Genomic DNA, 15,030 nt, shown 5'->3' on the forward strand with positions numbered 1-15,030 from the left:
GGAATAGTTGCAGGTCATCTTTGAACACTCAAGTATATTTATAAGCATGGGAAAATCTTTCAAAGCTGCGGCAGGTCGCAATAGATATATAATATAAAGGTTTAATATTTCTTATACTTGGACCAATGAAAGAGTAACATTTTCTTTTCGTTGATGGATTTTCTTTTTCTTTTTCTTCTGGGTCAAACAGTGGATATCTTTTGTTTTATCTTTATTATATATAATTTATAACTTTTTTCTTTCACCACGGAGCGGCAAAGACAATATTTATTATATGTAAATCAGGATTTTAGTGGGAAACTTATAGATGCAGTGATAGATACATAAAAACTCATAAAATATGCTTGTGGTTTTTAATGATTTAAATGTTTTAAGGTTTTTTAAAATAAAATATTTTAAGTTTCTTAAATAAACCTAAATAAAATAAAAATTATTTTAGTGCAATATAATGTGCGTGACTCAGTCCCTAACAAACATGGATGGGAAATATAGAGAAACTTAATAATATTAATTTGTAAATTCTAAAAAAAAGAATAATATTCATTTCTAGTAATCTTAAAGGTACCAACTAATTTATCAAATGATATTACAAGGAGATGTGTAAACATTCCTTCTAACCTATTTAGCATGAATATTTACCTAATAAACATTGAACTTAAAAATTATAACAATTTTTAATATAAAAAGGAAGAGGATGTGGTATCTTGGCATGCCAACTGGTAATGCTTCACTTGACGATCACTTGGATGTCTTTTATTTATTTTTTACCATATTGTTTGATAGAGCTTCTATTGGTATTTTCATCATACCAACTTTGATAAAGCTTTGAATAGATTCATTGGAGATTTTTCACAATTAACAGAACTAGTGAAGTCGCTCCAATTCTTGTGTACACATGAAGGAAAATAATATATATATATATATATTATTGATATTATTTTTTTTTCTTTTTTCTTTTAATACAGTTGGTTTGGGTCATCAGTCTAACATTTGACAGGAATTGAATCCACTATCCCTGACTATGACATGAAGAATAAAACGTTTAAAACATCTATAAAAACAAGATACATAGACAATTTTAATTACTATATAATAAGGAAAATAAAAAAAAAAAAGGTAAACGAAGAGCATATAGGAGAGAAACTTGGTTGGGTCACCGACTTCATTTCAAAGGACTCGTAGTGGTAAGAGTAATTGAAAGGTGGTTCATTTTAGACAGCCTACAAATTAACACACTAGTTGACTATCATCTCACCGACTGCCACTTCAGCACTCCTGCAGTTGCCATCACATTTCAGAACATAATTACCACTGCATACCGTAGAAATATACCACATGGACAAGATGAAGTAAGCCACACCCAAATTCAATTTTACAATATACTCTTATCTAAGATTGTGAACTAATTAAAATTAAAGTTCAAGAACATACCAATAATTAAAAACTAATAAGCTCCTTCAAACGGTAATAAGATATTTATAAGTGGTGCTACTATAACACCTTATTATTTAAAAACTAAAAATCTATACCATGAAATGGCAACACGTAACTCTCAGGAAAAGAAAAAAAAAAGGTCGCAATACGTAAAATTTGCTAAGCCAAATATAGTTTATCAGTACGTCAAAATTATTTATTTATATGTCATATTTATAAAATATCATGAACATGCAACTTGCTAAGACTACACTCCACTTGGCTCAACTGCAGCTTTACGTTTTTTTTATTTATTTTATTTATTTTTAATTCCGCCGTATTAATCATGGTGAATGATGTAGGAGGATTAGATTGTTAATTAATAAATTAAATAATTAAATAATAAAAAAAGGATAAATACAAGGTGAACATAATACGTACAAAAGAATATAATATTAGTTTATAGAGTTTAGAAGATGGGGTTAGGTTTATAAAAATTTATAAATAATAGTAGACAACCCAGGCTTTCAGATTCAGAGCTGTTAGAGTGGAACCCACTAATTAGCATCTAACTAATTTATTAAAATTCCTTCCCTTTTTTTTTCAATCGAATTATTATGGTTTTATTAATTTTTCATTTTGGTATGGAGGTTAAGGTGGGTGTTTTTGGAGATAATTGTATTGCTAGGAACCCATTAAAAAATTACCAAAAAATAAAAGAAACTACTAAAAAGTAAGTTAAATACTCGTGAAGTTGGTCTATCCACATGCGACTCATGACATACACGTGCCATGCCCACTTGAAAGTGAATTTACTTTTCGACTTGTACATTAATACTTACAAACAAGACAGAGCCGATAAATTTTGGGCTTTTAATGCCCACGAAACTCCATGAAATGAGAATGTTGGGTCCTTTGACTGGGCCAAGTAGTTTGGACCCTTTGGACTATGGACTTTTTTTGGGTTTATTCCGGCAGGGTGTTTCAATATGCACTATCTTACAAATATACACACCTATTTTATTGTAAAGTTCAAAATACCTTTATTTATTTTTGACTTTTACATTTCTAGAAACACTCAATAAGTACACCGCATAGGAAGAGTAAAAAGATACCTATAGCAATGTATGAAATACTTGGTTTACAGGTAAGTCAACATTCATTTTATTGTTAAAAAAGAAAAAAAAAAAAAAAGAAGGTAAGTCAACATTCAAGGCAACGACTTCACTGAATTTAATTTACACATACAGAAAATTAGTAACAATTGGGTCGTGAAAAGGAAAATTTACATAAAGTATTCTAAACTTACCTACCATCATGTGGAGTAGTTTCATATCAAGTGTATAGAAAAGAATGCAGGACCAGTATATTACTGATGAACAAACCCCATAACTATGCATTTCCTATTTTAGGCCTTAATTATCTTCGTATATGACTTTCTTTAGGAAGCGTGTAGGAAAATCAATCTTTCTATATGACTTTCTTTAGGAAGCGTGTAGGAAAACCAATCACCAAATTGCTTCAGTTGCTATTTGGGGTCCTCTGTCCCAGAACAGTGGTTCAATGGCACCTGTTAAGCAAAAAGTCTTTGGTCAGAAAAATTGAAACCTCAACAAGCAATAGTTGTTTGAATAAATTTCCTTTAATTTGTACTCCTAGGATGGTTGGTCAAGCTTCTCTTCTACATGAACAAACACTTTTCTCAAAAATATATTCAATTAGATCTATCACTTTTTTTTTTTTTTTGGTTGGGGGGGGGGGGGATAAATTAGATCTATCAATTATGTTCTAACACTAATGTTCCGCAAACAACATAATTAATCCTCTAAAAGACATATAATCCACATAGATTGAATGTAAGAAAATGTTCAAAATGACAACTATAAACTGCGTTAATTAACATCAACCAAAATATGTTGAAAAGGATCAACACTGTTAAGTGCTGCTTACCAATCTCTATATTGATCAGGTTTTGGATTCGATTGATTTCTAGTTGCATGAAGACACAAAATGTCCTTGCCCACGCCCATCAATGCTCCATATATTTCCTCTCTCTTTGGATGCCTCTCATCTAAGGAATAAAACTCAACTACATCATTATTTACTTCAATTAAGCTGCATCCTGGCAATTTCTTAAACCCAGTATCTCTCATTGCAACTTTTAATTTTGCCACATCTTTCCATCTTCCACGATCCCCATATATGTTTGAGAGCATGACATAATTTGCCAGGTTCTTCGGTTCAAGTTCAAGGAGCCTTTCAAGCGCATGTTCAGCCAATTCAATGTTCATGTAAGTCCTACAAGCACCCAGTAAGGCAGCCCAAATAACAGCATCCGCTTTCAAGGGCATGTTCCTAACAAAGTTAACACCCTGGTCTAAAAGTCCAGCCCGAGCTAGCAAATCAACCATACAGCCGTAATGCTCAATTTGAGGCACAATAGAAGAGTCATCAAGCATTGATTGGAAATATGAGAAACCATCTTCGACTAACCCAAGATGTGTGAATGAACAGAAAATGCCAACGAAGGTGATCCCATCCGGTTTCTCTCCAGCATTCTTCATTTGACAAAACAAATTCAAGGCATCAGCTCCTCGTCCATGCATTGCCAAGCTACAAATCATAGAGTTCCAGGTAATTAGATCTTTCCTATCCATGCTCTTGAACACATCAATTGCACATTTTGCATGCATGTATATCAAAGCATTACCAAAATAAACAGTTCTCTTGTATCTGATACTCTCTGCATATATATGTGCCAATTTACCTAAATTAAGAGCACCTAATCTTGCACATGCAGATAAAGCAGTAACTAGCACGGCATCATTGGGAAGCACATCACCTTCAGTTAGCATCCGTTTAAAGGATACCACAACATCAAAGAAATACCCATTACGTGCATACCCTCAAATTAAACCATTCCAGGAGAAAACATTCCTCTCAGGCTTTTCCTTGAACAACCTTTCACATGCCTCAACATTCCCATTGCTTGCATAACCACTCAACATATTGTTCCAAGACATCACATCCACTTTTGTGCCGCCACCACATTTCCCAACTCAATATAACCTGAAATAACAGTGTTCCACAACACAATATCCCTCTGAGGAGCCAAATCAAAGAGACGCTCTGCAGAAACCATATCATGAAACAAAAAATAACCATTTATCATTGAAGTCCAAGCAACCACGTTTCTTTCAAGCATATCACCAAACACCTTATGAGCAGCTCTAATAATTCCCCGACATGAATACATTTCGATCAACGTACCCACAAATGGGTTTGCTGTAAACCCATCCCTCATCAGCGCACAATGTACTTCTTCACCCTCTATTGATGCATCAATTTTCCCACATGATTTGATCACAATAGGAAAAGTGAAACAATTGGGAACAATGTCCAAGCTCTTCATTCTCCTAAATAAAACTATAGTTTCTTTATGGCACTCATTTTTAGCATATCCCCTGAACATTGAATTCCATATTGCAACATTTGGATAGGAAATTAGATCGAACAACCTGAGGGTATAAGACATCCGTTTTAGTTCAGCATACACTGTAATTATTTTCGGGGTGATGTAGGCATTACATTCCAAGCCATGAGTGAGTATCTAGGCTTGGATTTGATAAAGGTGGGTTGCAGTTTTACATGACTGCAAAAGTGAGACAAATTTCACCTCAAGTAGTGTTTGAGGTGGCTCTTGGGCTATAATCTTGAAAATCTTGGCTATTTTTACCACAATGTAGGAGCTAAGGAATAGCAACGATTAGACACAGGACTGCGATTTGTTCAAAAATTTATCACATCGCTCTATTCTCACCTACCACAATTCTAGACCTAAATTTGGCTTTAATCCAGTACTTGCCACTGATACATAAAAAGAAAAGGCAAAACATATTACTCTTGGCAATTTTTGTATTTAACAAAATTTTATGATAACTAACAGATTCAAACAAGGTTCCTCCAAAATAAAATTAGATTCATCCAAAGCAATACACATGCAATCTAAAAAGCCCAAAATCTGAATTTTGCTCAACTATGCTTCGTTTTAAAAATTAAGAGAAAAATTCTTAAAACCCATTATGTTTTTTCTAATCAAAATAGCGAAAAGTCACAGTGGAAACGAACAGAACAAAAAGAAAGAGTAAAATAGGAAGATACGCAAAAAAGAAAAATTCGAAACGTCAAAAACTACGAGCAACATTTTTGAAGTAAAGGGTGGTGCTGGTATTTCATTTTTTATCAGAAGCTAAACTCGCACAGAAAATATGGAAAGCAAAAGAAAAATCTCAAGAATTGTATAAGTAATAATAAAATGCCATTGAAGAAAGAAAACTAAGAACAGGGGATGTGTAAATGCTTACAACTCATCACCTTTTCAGTAGAGCTTGCTAAGTGGGCAATGACCTTCACAACAAGAAGAAGTATACGTACGTCTTGGATGCTGTGCTACAGAGGCTGAGATACCGAGGGAGCAAAGAGCACCTACAGAGAGAACGAGAGCATGAGAGGGCCGGCTTTCCCCGCCCCCCCGGTTCCGTTGCTACCTACCCACCACGAACCCGGACCCGACCCATTTTTCCTATTAGTCCGTCCGTACATCTAGGAAATAATCATTACTCATATAATAATCATCAGGGTTAAATTAGTATTTTAAAGTTTTGAAATCGTTAGAATTGAACCTTTAACCGTATTAATTTTACTATCAAATGATGTAAACATGGTACATCATAATTCGTTTTTTAGCCCCAAAAAAAAAAAAAAAAGATTAAAATTTTTTAAAAAATAAAATGTTTATTTTCCCATTTTATATTTATGATTTTTTGTTTAGAAAATTGTATCCAATTCAATTTTATTTAACTTTTTTCAATCCTCATTAGTTTCTAAAAGTTCAAATAATTGAAGCTCTAACTTTATCAAAATAATTTAAATAGGTTTTTCTAGTCGCACGCCTAGCACGAGCAATAGCCCTATTGAAGAATTTTTGTGCATATTTGGGGAAAAAAAGGAAGTTAGTAGTAGCATGCTGGAAGAATTTCTCACATATATATATATATATATATATATATATATATATGTGCGAAATATATCCTAGTCACCAAATCTAAGAGGAAGCCCATCTCAAATGATTTAGAGATCAATAATTTCATTTAGATATTCATATAAAAAAAGGCTATTCATTCAAAGATATAGACTGAGAGGACCATAGAAGTCGTTTAAGGATCTATTTTTATACCTTAGATCTGTTAATTTCGGTTTCTCATTGGTTGTTTCACTATCTTTAAGATCCGCCTAATCGTTGACATATCTTTGCAGCTATATTTTGGTCAATTTCATCATCGTTGCATGGTATATCCTGTACTTGAAGTCAAACTCAAATAAAAAGCCATATTGCCATGATAACTTGGAATAAAATAATAACAATAATAATAATAATGATAACCCCAAAAAAAAATTGCATGCATTGATTTGTTGCAATCCGACTCACATGTAATTAAAATTCCTTTCTATTTGTGAACTATTTGTTAGGTATATACGTTTGGTTGCCGACAAGAATAAGAATTCAATGCTTATAGCTAGTGTGGGTTTTATTTTTCTAAAGAAATCCTCGCAGATGTAGAAAATCAGGAGCGTGAGAATGATAATGACCATGTTGATTATTTTTGAAGCTCAAACCGACCATATCAAAAGTACTTGTGGCTCTTTTTTTTGTTTCTGAAAATTTATTAATGGAACTTATTGGTGGGGCGAGAAATTTGATGTTTATTTTGAGGAACTTATTGATAATGGAATGTATTGGCAAATTATCAGGTCTGGATCATTTCTATTTTGAGAGAATTTAATGTTTAATTGTCGCATATTTTGTGCAGAAACATATTTTTAAGATTTTGTTTGGTGCTTCGAAAGTATAACTGAGTATGTTGTTGTGCTTCTCTAAGTCTGAATATTTTATATACAACTTCAACTATGTTTACTTTAATTTTGTGGAGCTCCATTTCGCAATTTTAAATTTTACCTAATAATTTTATTTATAACTATGGCATATAAAATTTATGTGAATAATAGTGAATTGTGTTATTAAAATTGAACTAAGCATAGGATATGAAGTTCCGATATCGTATTTAAGTTGGTTATAAACAGTTGTGGTGCTCTACATCTAAGTATATAAGTCATGGATACTATGTTATGATTAAATTAAGTGAAGTGGGTGTTTATAACTCCCAAAAATCAAACTTTATGTTTCATGTGCTTTATATTGAGATATTTTATTAAGTATTATTGATATGATTTTTTGGGATAAGATATATATTATAAGTTATATTGATATTATATATATTATTATGTTTCAAGCATAAGGTATTGCTTTATGCTGTAAGTCAATTGCAAGCTTACTATGACTTTTAGTAAGTCAATGTGCTTTATGTTAATATATTTTATTAAGTATTATTGATATGATTTTCTCGGATAAGTTATATGTTATAAGTTATATAGATATTATCTATATTATCGTGTTTCACATATAAGGTATTGTTTTATACTGTAAGTCAATATGCAAGCTTACTATGACTTATTTTTGGCGATTTATGCACTATAAGATATGGATTATGATGTATGTAGAAGTGTGTATTATGAATGATAGATTTATGCATGTTTATTCTTTATAGCTTAGAAAATTTGTAAACTCACCCTTTATATGTTATCTTTTAGGTGATGATGATGAGTAAGCTTTATTGGTTTATTTGGTAGATCGTCAGAGCATCTTTGTGAAGTCCCACATCGGTTGGAAAGGGAAACGAAACATTCCTTATAAGTGGGTGTGAATACCTTTCCCTTGCGAGACCTTTTAAAATCTTGAGAGCTGGGTTATAAGAGGATTTCCCAGGCCCAAAGAGAATAATATCGCATGCAAATAGTTTGGGTTGTTACAGTGGGTATCAGAGCCAATATAAGTGGGTGTGGATACATTTTCCTTGAGAGGCCTGAAGGCTGGGTTGCAAGAAGATTTCTCAGATTCAAAGAGGACAATATCGCATGCGGATGGTCTGGGCTGTTACAATCTTGATAGCACTTGAGAACTTCTAGATAAGAAATCTTATATTAGAAAATAAGTTGTTTAAGGACGAACTCCCATTAGTTTATTTAGATTTTTAAATGGATTTACTATTTTTTAGATAATATTTTAAATTCGTTTAAATTATTTGTTGGAATTTACTTAAAATATATTTTGAATATTGTCTCCTATTTAAGTTTTAGGTTTTTGAGTAGTATTTATTTCTAATTAATGAAGTTTTAATTTTTTTTGCATTTTTGTATGTTAATAAATGGTAGTCATTTGCTTGACTTAAAGGGTATGGTTAAAGTATCCCATAGGTAAGTTCATTTAAGATATCTCTCTGTATGTATATATATATATATATCTATATTTGCATTTGATAAAGTTCATTTTAGGATCTCTCTCTCTCTCTCTCTCTCTCTCTCTCTCTCTTTCTCTCTCTCTCTCTCTCTCTCTCTCTCTCTCTTTATATATATATATATATATATATTTGCATTTGATACCTTTTGAATTTCAAAAAGTTGTATTTATGTAAAAAACTGTTAAATATAATAGAAGCCGGTTAAGTTCATCCATTTTTAATCTAAATTTTTATTTATTATTTATTTTGTAATCTAAAAAGTGAGTTTTAGGTTATTTTAAGATGAATTAATGATAAAAAATAAAAATAAAAAAATTAGTATTAAAAAGTAGATGAATTTAACAATTTCCATTAACGTTTAATGGTTTGTTACTAAAATGCAACTTTTTGAAATATAAAAGATACCAAATGCAAAAAAGAAATAAATAAAATAAATTTTAGGGATCCTGAAATAAGTCTTGGCCCAAACTGAAATAAGGGTAATAAAGAGTATTTAATTTTTTTTTTCTTTTTCTTGTTAAACTAATGGACTCCGAACATGAGTCGGCAAAATTTGTTGTGTTACCCCTAGTTCATCACCTGTAAAACAAAAATTGATTCTTATCATAACATCAAATATATATATATATATATATATAGAGGGGTGCTACTATCAGGTCGGTCCTGATGGTTATAATCCGGTCCAAAAACACGGGAAAAATTGTGGCTTTATATTAAAACAAATGACACAGAAGGCTCGGATTACACCCTTCTTACACGTGCCTTCCACTTCTCCTCTCCTTCCACCCTACCTCTCCTCCGCTACTTCTGCCCTTCCACCAGCCAAATCCAGCGTTTGATTCCCTTCCTCTTCTCCTCTCCTTACACCCTTCCTCTTCTCCTCTGCTTCTCACCCGCGTTCTCAACTGAGGACCAATTTATGACACCATGGTAGTAGTAAACAATTCCTAAACTAATCATTTCCATCTATAATTGAAAATCAGCCTCCAATAATTCAAGCTTCTTAAAAGACTTCCAGACTTTGTCAGGAACCGAAAATGAAAGAAACGACTTTCTATGATATGGGTCAATTTACATTAAGAAAAATAAAAATTTAGCGGCTATTTCACTACAATTGAGAAGCTACCTGAGCAAATGAGAAAACAATAATAAAACCCATCAATGGCTATAAAACAAACCAAAAAAAAAAAAAAAAAACAATCTAGCACTGAATTAAGCTGTAATACTCAATGTACATATGTACATATAAGAAGAGCAGAGTTGAGAGAAAGCGGAGGTGGAAAATGGGAAGGTGGGAGGTAAGAGCAGTGGTCAAAGCCATTGGGATTGATTAAGGGAAAGAGGGGAAAAAAAAAAAAAAACTGGTTTTGGTTTCTAAGAAGATAAACACAAAAATATTCCACTGCTCCGAATCCAATGCAGGTCTCTCCGAGTAGGAGTTTTAGAAGTGTGTATGGATGGATTTTCCCAACTATTCTGATTTCTTGGTTGCTAGTTCTGAGCTTTTTGAGGGGACCATGGCGGTTCTTTCCTCTGTGCCACTTTTGGGCCCTTGCCCCGTCCAGCAATCATCTCCTACGCTGGTTGGGTTGCTGGTTGCTTTCTGGATCAGAACGATGCTTGCTAGAATGGTGGATTTCGCTGATGGAAGGGCAGAAGTAGAGGAGGAGAGGTAGGGTGTAAGGAGAGAAAAAGTGGAAGGCACGTGAGAGAAAGGTGTAATCTGAGCCGTCCGTGCTATCTGTTTTAATCTAAGGCCACAATTTTGCCCATGTTTTTGGACCAGATTATAACTATCAGGACCGACCTAATAATAGCACCCCTCTATATATATATATATATATATATAGTATCGTACATGTACAATCCACCCACAAATGGAGGCCTTGTGTTGGAGAAAATCTTGCATGCAGCGGTGGTACAGGTCAGCCGGTACCATTCCAACTCATTTGGTGCCATGTGTTAAAAGTACCGTTTATCTGCACATTTCAAGCTAAGCTGTAAATCCTTTAAAAGAATTAAAAGTTAAAAAAAATAAAAAAAAAATAGTATTATTAATCTTCTTTGATGTGCCTTTGTTTGATTGTTTGTCTTTTTTTTTTTTTTTTTGTTTTTCCATAAAAAAACGCTTTACTTTTCTATGTGTGTATTACCATTTTTTGTTTTTATGAAGCTTCACAGCTTAACTCTCTCTATCTCTCTGTGTATTTCTCTATATTCTCTGTTCTTTATTTTTTTTTCTTTTTTTGGCTCTTTTAAAGTTTATATTAAAAAAAAAAAAAAAAAGCCCAAAAAGAAAGGGTTTGGTTGAGGTTCAGATCTAGTGAAGCTAAGGTTGTTTGAAACCATGACGACACCCAATCTGTATTCGTTTTTTGGCCTCTCAGATTTAGAGAAAAAAAATCCGCTTTCTTTTTTATCCTTTTCATTTGAGCTTTGTTTTTGGAACCTTTGGTTGAATCTTGTATTTTCTTAGTTTGTTTGTTCTTCAAAAACCTACCATTACCATAAGCCCATAACAATTTGGTGTTCTTCAATTTCTTAAGAAATTGACCAGGAGTGGAAGAGAGATCTATAAAAAATGTTAGCTGTAGGAGCCATACGGATGGGAGAAAGAAGTAATAAAGCGCGTGCAAAAGTTTTACATTTTCCAAAAAGAAAATTAATTGAGCTGATGAGCAGGTATGACATGGCATTTCTTACATATGGCATAAAATTACTTGAAGTGGTACTAAGTGAGCTGGTACCACAGCTGCATGCAAGATTTTCTCCTTGTGTTGAGCCGACAAAAAATTGTTATATATATATATATATATATATAATAATATTCAAAAGTTTTAAAAATATCCGGAAAGACAATATATTGCTATACTATGAAAACTTCTTGCCTGTTTGGCCAGCTGTTTTCAGAACAGTTTTCTGTTCTTGAAAACAGAAATTTGTTTCAAAAACAATTTTATACCTGTTTGGCCATTTGTTTTTAAAAACAAATTCTGAAAACAAGTTAAAAAAAAAAACAAAATTGGGAAAACATCAAAAAGATGTTTCCACCTGTTCTCTCACCTTAGCCTCTCTTGTCTCTCACCTTCGTTGCTCGACTACATATATAATATAACTTTTGTATTATTTTATTATATACTATCAACTACGTTTTATTATATAATAATGGAGAAAAAAATTCAATGGAAAAAAAAAGTTATATTAGATTTCAATATATATTTTATATTATATATGTATATAATTCATTAATATGGAAATGAATTAATATTATGTAAATATATATAAATATATTATAGCTACATATATTATATATAAGGTTCTTTGTATGAAAGAAAAATAAATAAAAACTTTGTATGTAACCCAAAAAAAAAATAAATAAATAAAAATAAAAACAAAAAACTGTTTAAAAACATGTAACCAAACATATTTTCTATTTTTTGGTATTGAAAACTGTTTTCAAAAATCAATGGCCAAACGCTCTTTGTTTTCATAAAACAAGAGAAAACAGTTTTCTGTTTTCATTTCTGAAAACAATGTTTCAAAAACAGAAAACAGAAAATATGGCCAAACAGACCCTTAGTTTTCTTTTGTTTTTTGTTTTTTTGTTTTCTTTTTCCTACCAAAGCTATTTGAAAGGTTTTTTTGGAAATGAAAATGAAGAAAATGTGGATAAAAACACTATTACTTTAATCCTCCAACAACACAAAGGGACATTATATTACCTAAAAAAAATTAAAAAAAAAAAAACCACAAAGAGACAACCATATATTAATTTCCATTTTTTGAGAAAGAGAAGAACAATAAGAAGGAGACGTGGAATTGTTGTTTGCTTAATTCGTCTATTTGTGCAGACATTCTAATTTATTAATTATTTATTTTATTTTATTTTTTTATTAAGGTTTAAAGAACTGGGGTCTATCTCCTAGCCAAGCAAACTATACATAAATATGCATGCGTCAATATTTAAAGGGCTGTCACTGGATTCCATATAAACACACACATGATTGTATAAATATGCATATACACAAAAGTATAGATTTTCAACATTTATCTCTACCAATTATCCTTAAGACTACTTATTTATTGTAGGCAATTCTATCTCCCGTACTGAAAAACATAAAAACTAGAAAATGGAAATTTTATCTCGGCCGCTGCAGAGACAATCCAGTAATTCTTATCTGAAATTTGAATCCTTCATCTTTCAATATAAAAAAAAGAAAAGGAAAAATACTATTCAAATATCATGCCTAAATGGAGACAAACATGTGTAAATAAATTAAAATTAAAGGGAGAGGAAAAGAACAACTTAAAAGTATATTCCTTTTGCTTTTGGGGGCTTATAAACTAGCAAGCATTAAACTTCAGTGATGCCTTTTAAGGGATCTCTCTTCGGAAATGCAAAATGCATGTATGTGTGTAAATAAAGATTAGTTTTATAATTTAGCTAATTGGTTTTATATTATGCTTAATACAGAATTCTGACTTGAGTAGGAAAAAGGCTCATTAATGATTGGGGGGTGCATAAAAAATGGATTTATAGTAATACAAATGAATTTTGCTTTAAATGTGAGAACAACAATTATTAACTCTCTAGAGGTCATGCCAAACTATTAGCTTCCTTAGTTGATATTCTCCTATAATTTGAATCTCCATAAAAACTTTCTTGGCTTATCTAATGAATTATCGCAGGAGCTTCTTTTTCTCATATTCCTACCGTCAACTTTTCATTGGTCAGATTTATTTTTTTTTTCAAAAAAGAAAAATAAATAAATAAATACCATTTGTCTATTTAGAATACCCAAACGAAAATATGAAAGAAATTGTTGTGGTAAACACTATATATATCAAAGTAAAATAGAAAAACATCTTAAAAAAATAGTTATTCTTAGCATGGTTCAAGGTTCATTTTCAATATTTTTGTAAATGAAGAAAGAAAAAATTGTTTTTCCGATTCATATCTATAGTTCTGACTTATATCTAAATTGGTGATAAATTTGGATGAAATCACGGTAAATGATTCAAAAAATAATAATTGTAAAGTGGTTCAGTGATAACAACACAGCGCCCCCACGTCTAAACGTTTGTAATTTGGTCCACCTATACATGTATATATATAGTCAAGTTTTATATTTCACACCCACCTATGAATATATAAATATACCTCTATATATATATATATATATATAAACACACTCATATAGAGACAGAGGACGCATGAAGAGCAAATATGATATATGGCATCAAGGGGAGAGAGAATGCTTATTAACAAAACGAAACGAAAAAAAAAAAAAAAAAAAAAATCCCACCCTCAAACCCCCACTACTCATTTCCTATTTTCACAGAGACATATACACAAACACCTGCACCAAAATTAAAATCAAGTTTGTTTCCACTTTCCTCCAAACGATCTTTTTATTTGATTAAATAGGCCAAAAAGCAAAATCCATTTAGATTATAATGGGTTTCAACTGATAATAATGGGTTTCAACCATTTAGATTATTTTTTAATAAAAATAATTATTCATAAAAAAAAAAGAAAAGAAAATTGTGTACTTTCCTAAATTCCAAAATCTTTATGCATATCAAACCATAGACTAGAAAGGAACCAGATCTTTTAAAGTATTTGAAGTTGGTCGAGATATGATATCAAAAAGGAGGCGAACCTTCAAAATACCATGTGAAACAGTGACGCTATAATGAATGTCAACAATTTTGGAGAAGGTAATAGCATTTTTTTTTCCCCTTAAAAAAAATACATGAAAGATCAAGAGAAATTGGTAGATATATAGCTTTAAAAAATAAATAAATAAATAAATAAAAGAAACAGTGCCAATAACATATCAAGAGATTAATGATAAAAAAAATAACACCGATAATATCCATAGATAGTAAGCTAGGTTAGGTATTCTTTCGGACTTCATGGATCAAGGGATAGTAGGCTCTGTTAGGCTCTGTGTTACTCTTCGCCAGTCTCGCGTAACCCTCATCACCCCAAACTTTACCCCATGTATTTTTAACACGCCAGTAAGGTTCATAGTTCTTAGTCAGTCCATGCCCAACTATCACCATTGCGTTACCACCTTCATTACTAACACCATTATGATCTCTTACGACGGGTTCAAGATACACAATGTTCTAAAAAAATCAAATTTTATAAGATAAAATTAAATATAACATACATATAGAAAAATCAATAAATAAA

At 31.6% G+C, this 15,030-nt stretch overlaps 1 pseudogene; it reads right to left on the reverse strand.

Annotated features, from left to right (window-relative positions):
• Positions 1-2,616: 2,616 nt before the first annotated feature.
• On the reverse strand, positions 2,617-5,990 carry LOC125418410 (pentatricopeptide repeat-containing protein At1g08070, chloroplastic-like; annotated as a pseudogene).
• Positions 5,991-15,030: the final 9,040 nt, after the last annotated feature.

Source organism: Ziziphus jujuba, chromosome 12 (assembly GCF_031755915.1).
Source record: "Ziziphus jujuba cultivar Dongzao chromosome 12, ASM3175591v1".
NCBI lineage: Eukaryota > Viridiplantae > Streptophyta > Magnoliopsida > Rosales > Rhamnaceae > Ziziphus > Ziziphus jujuba.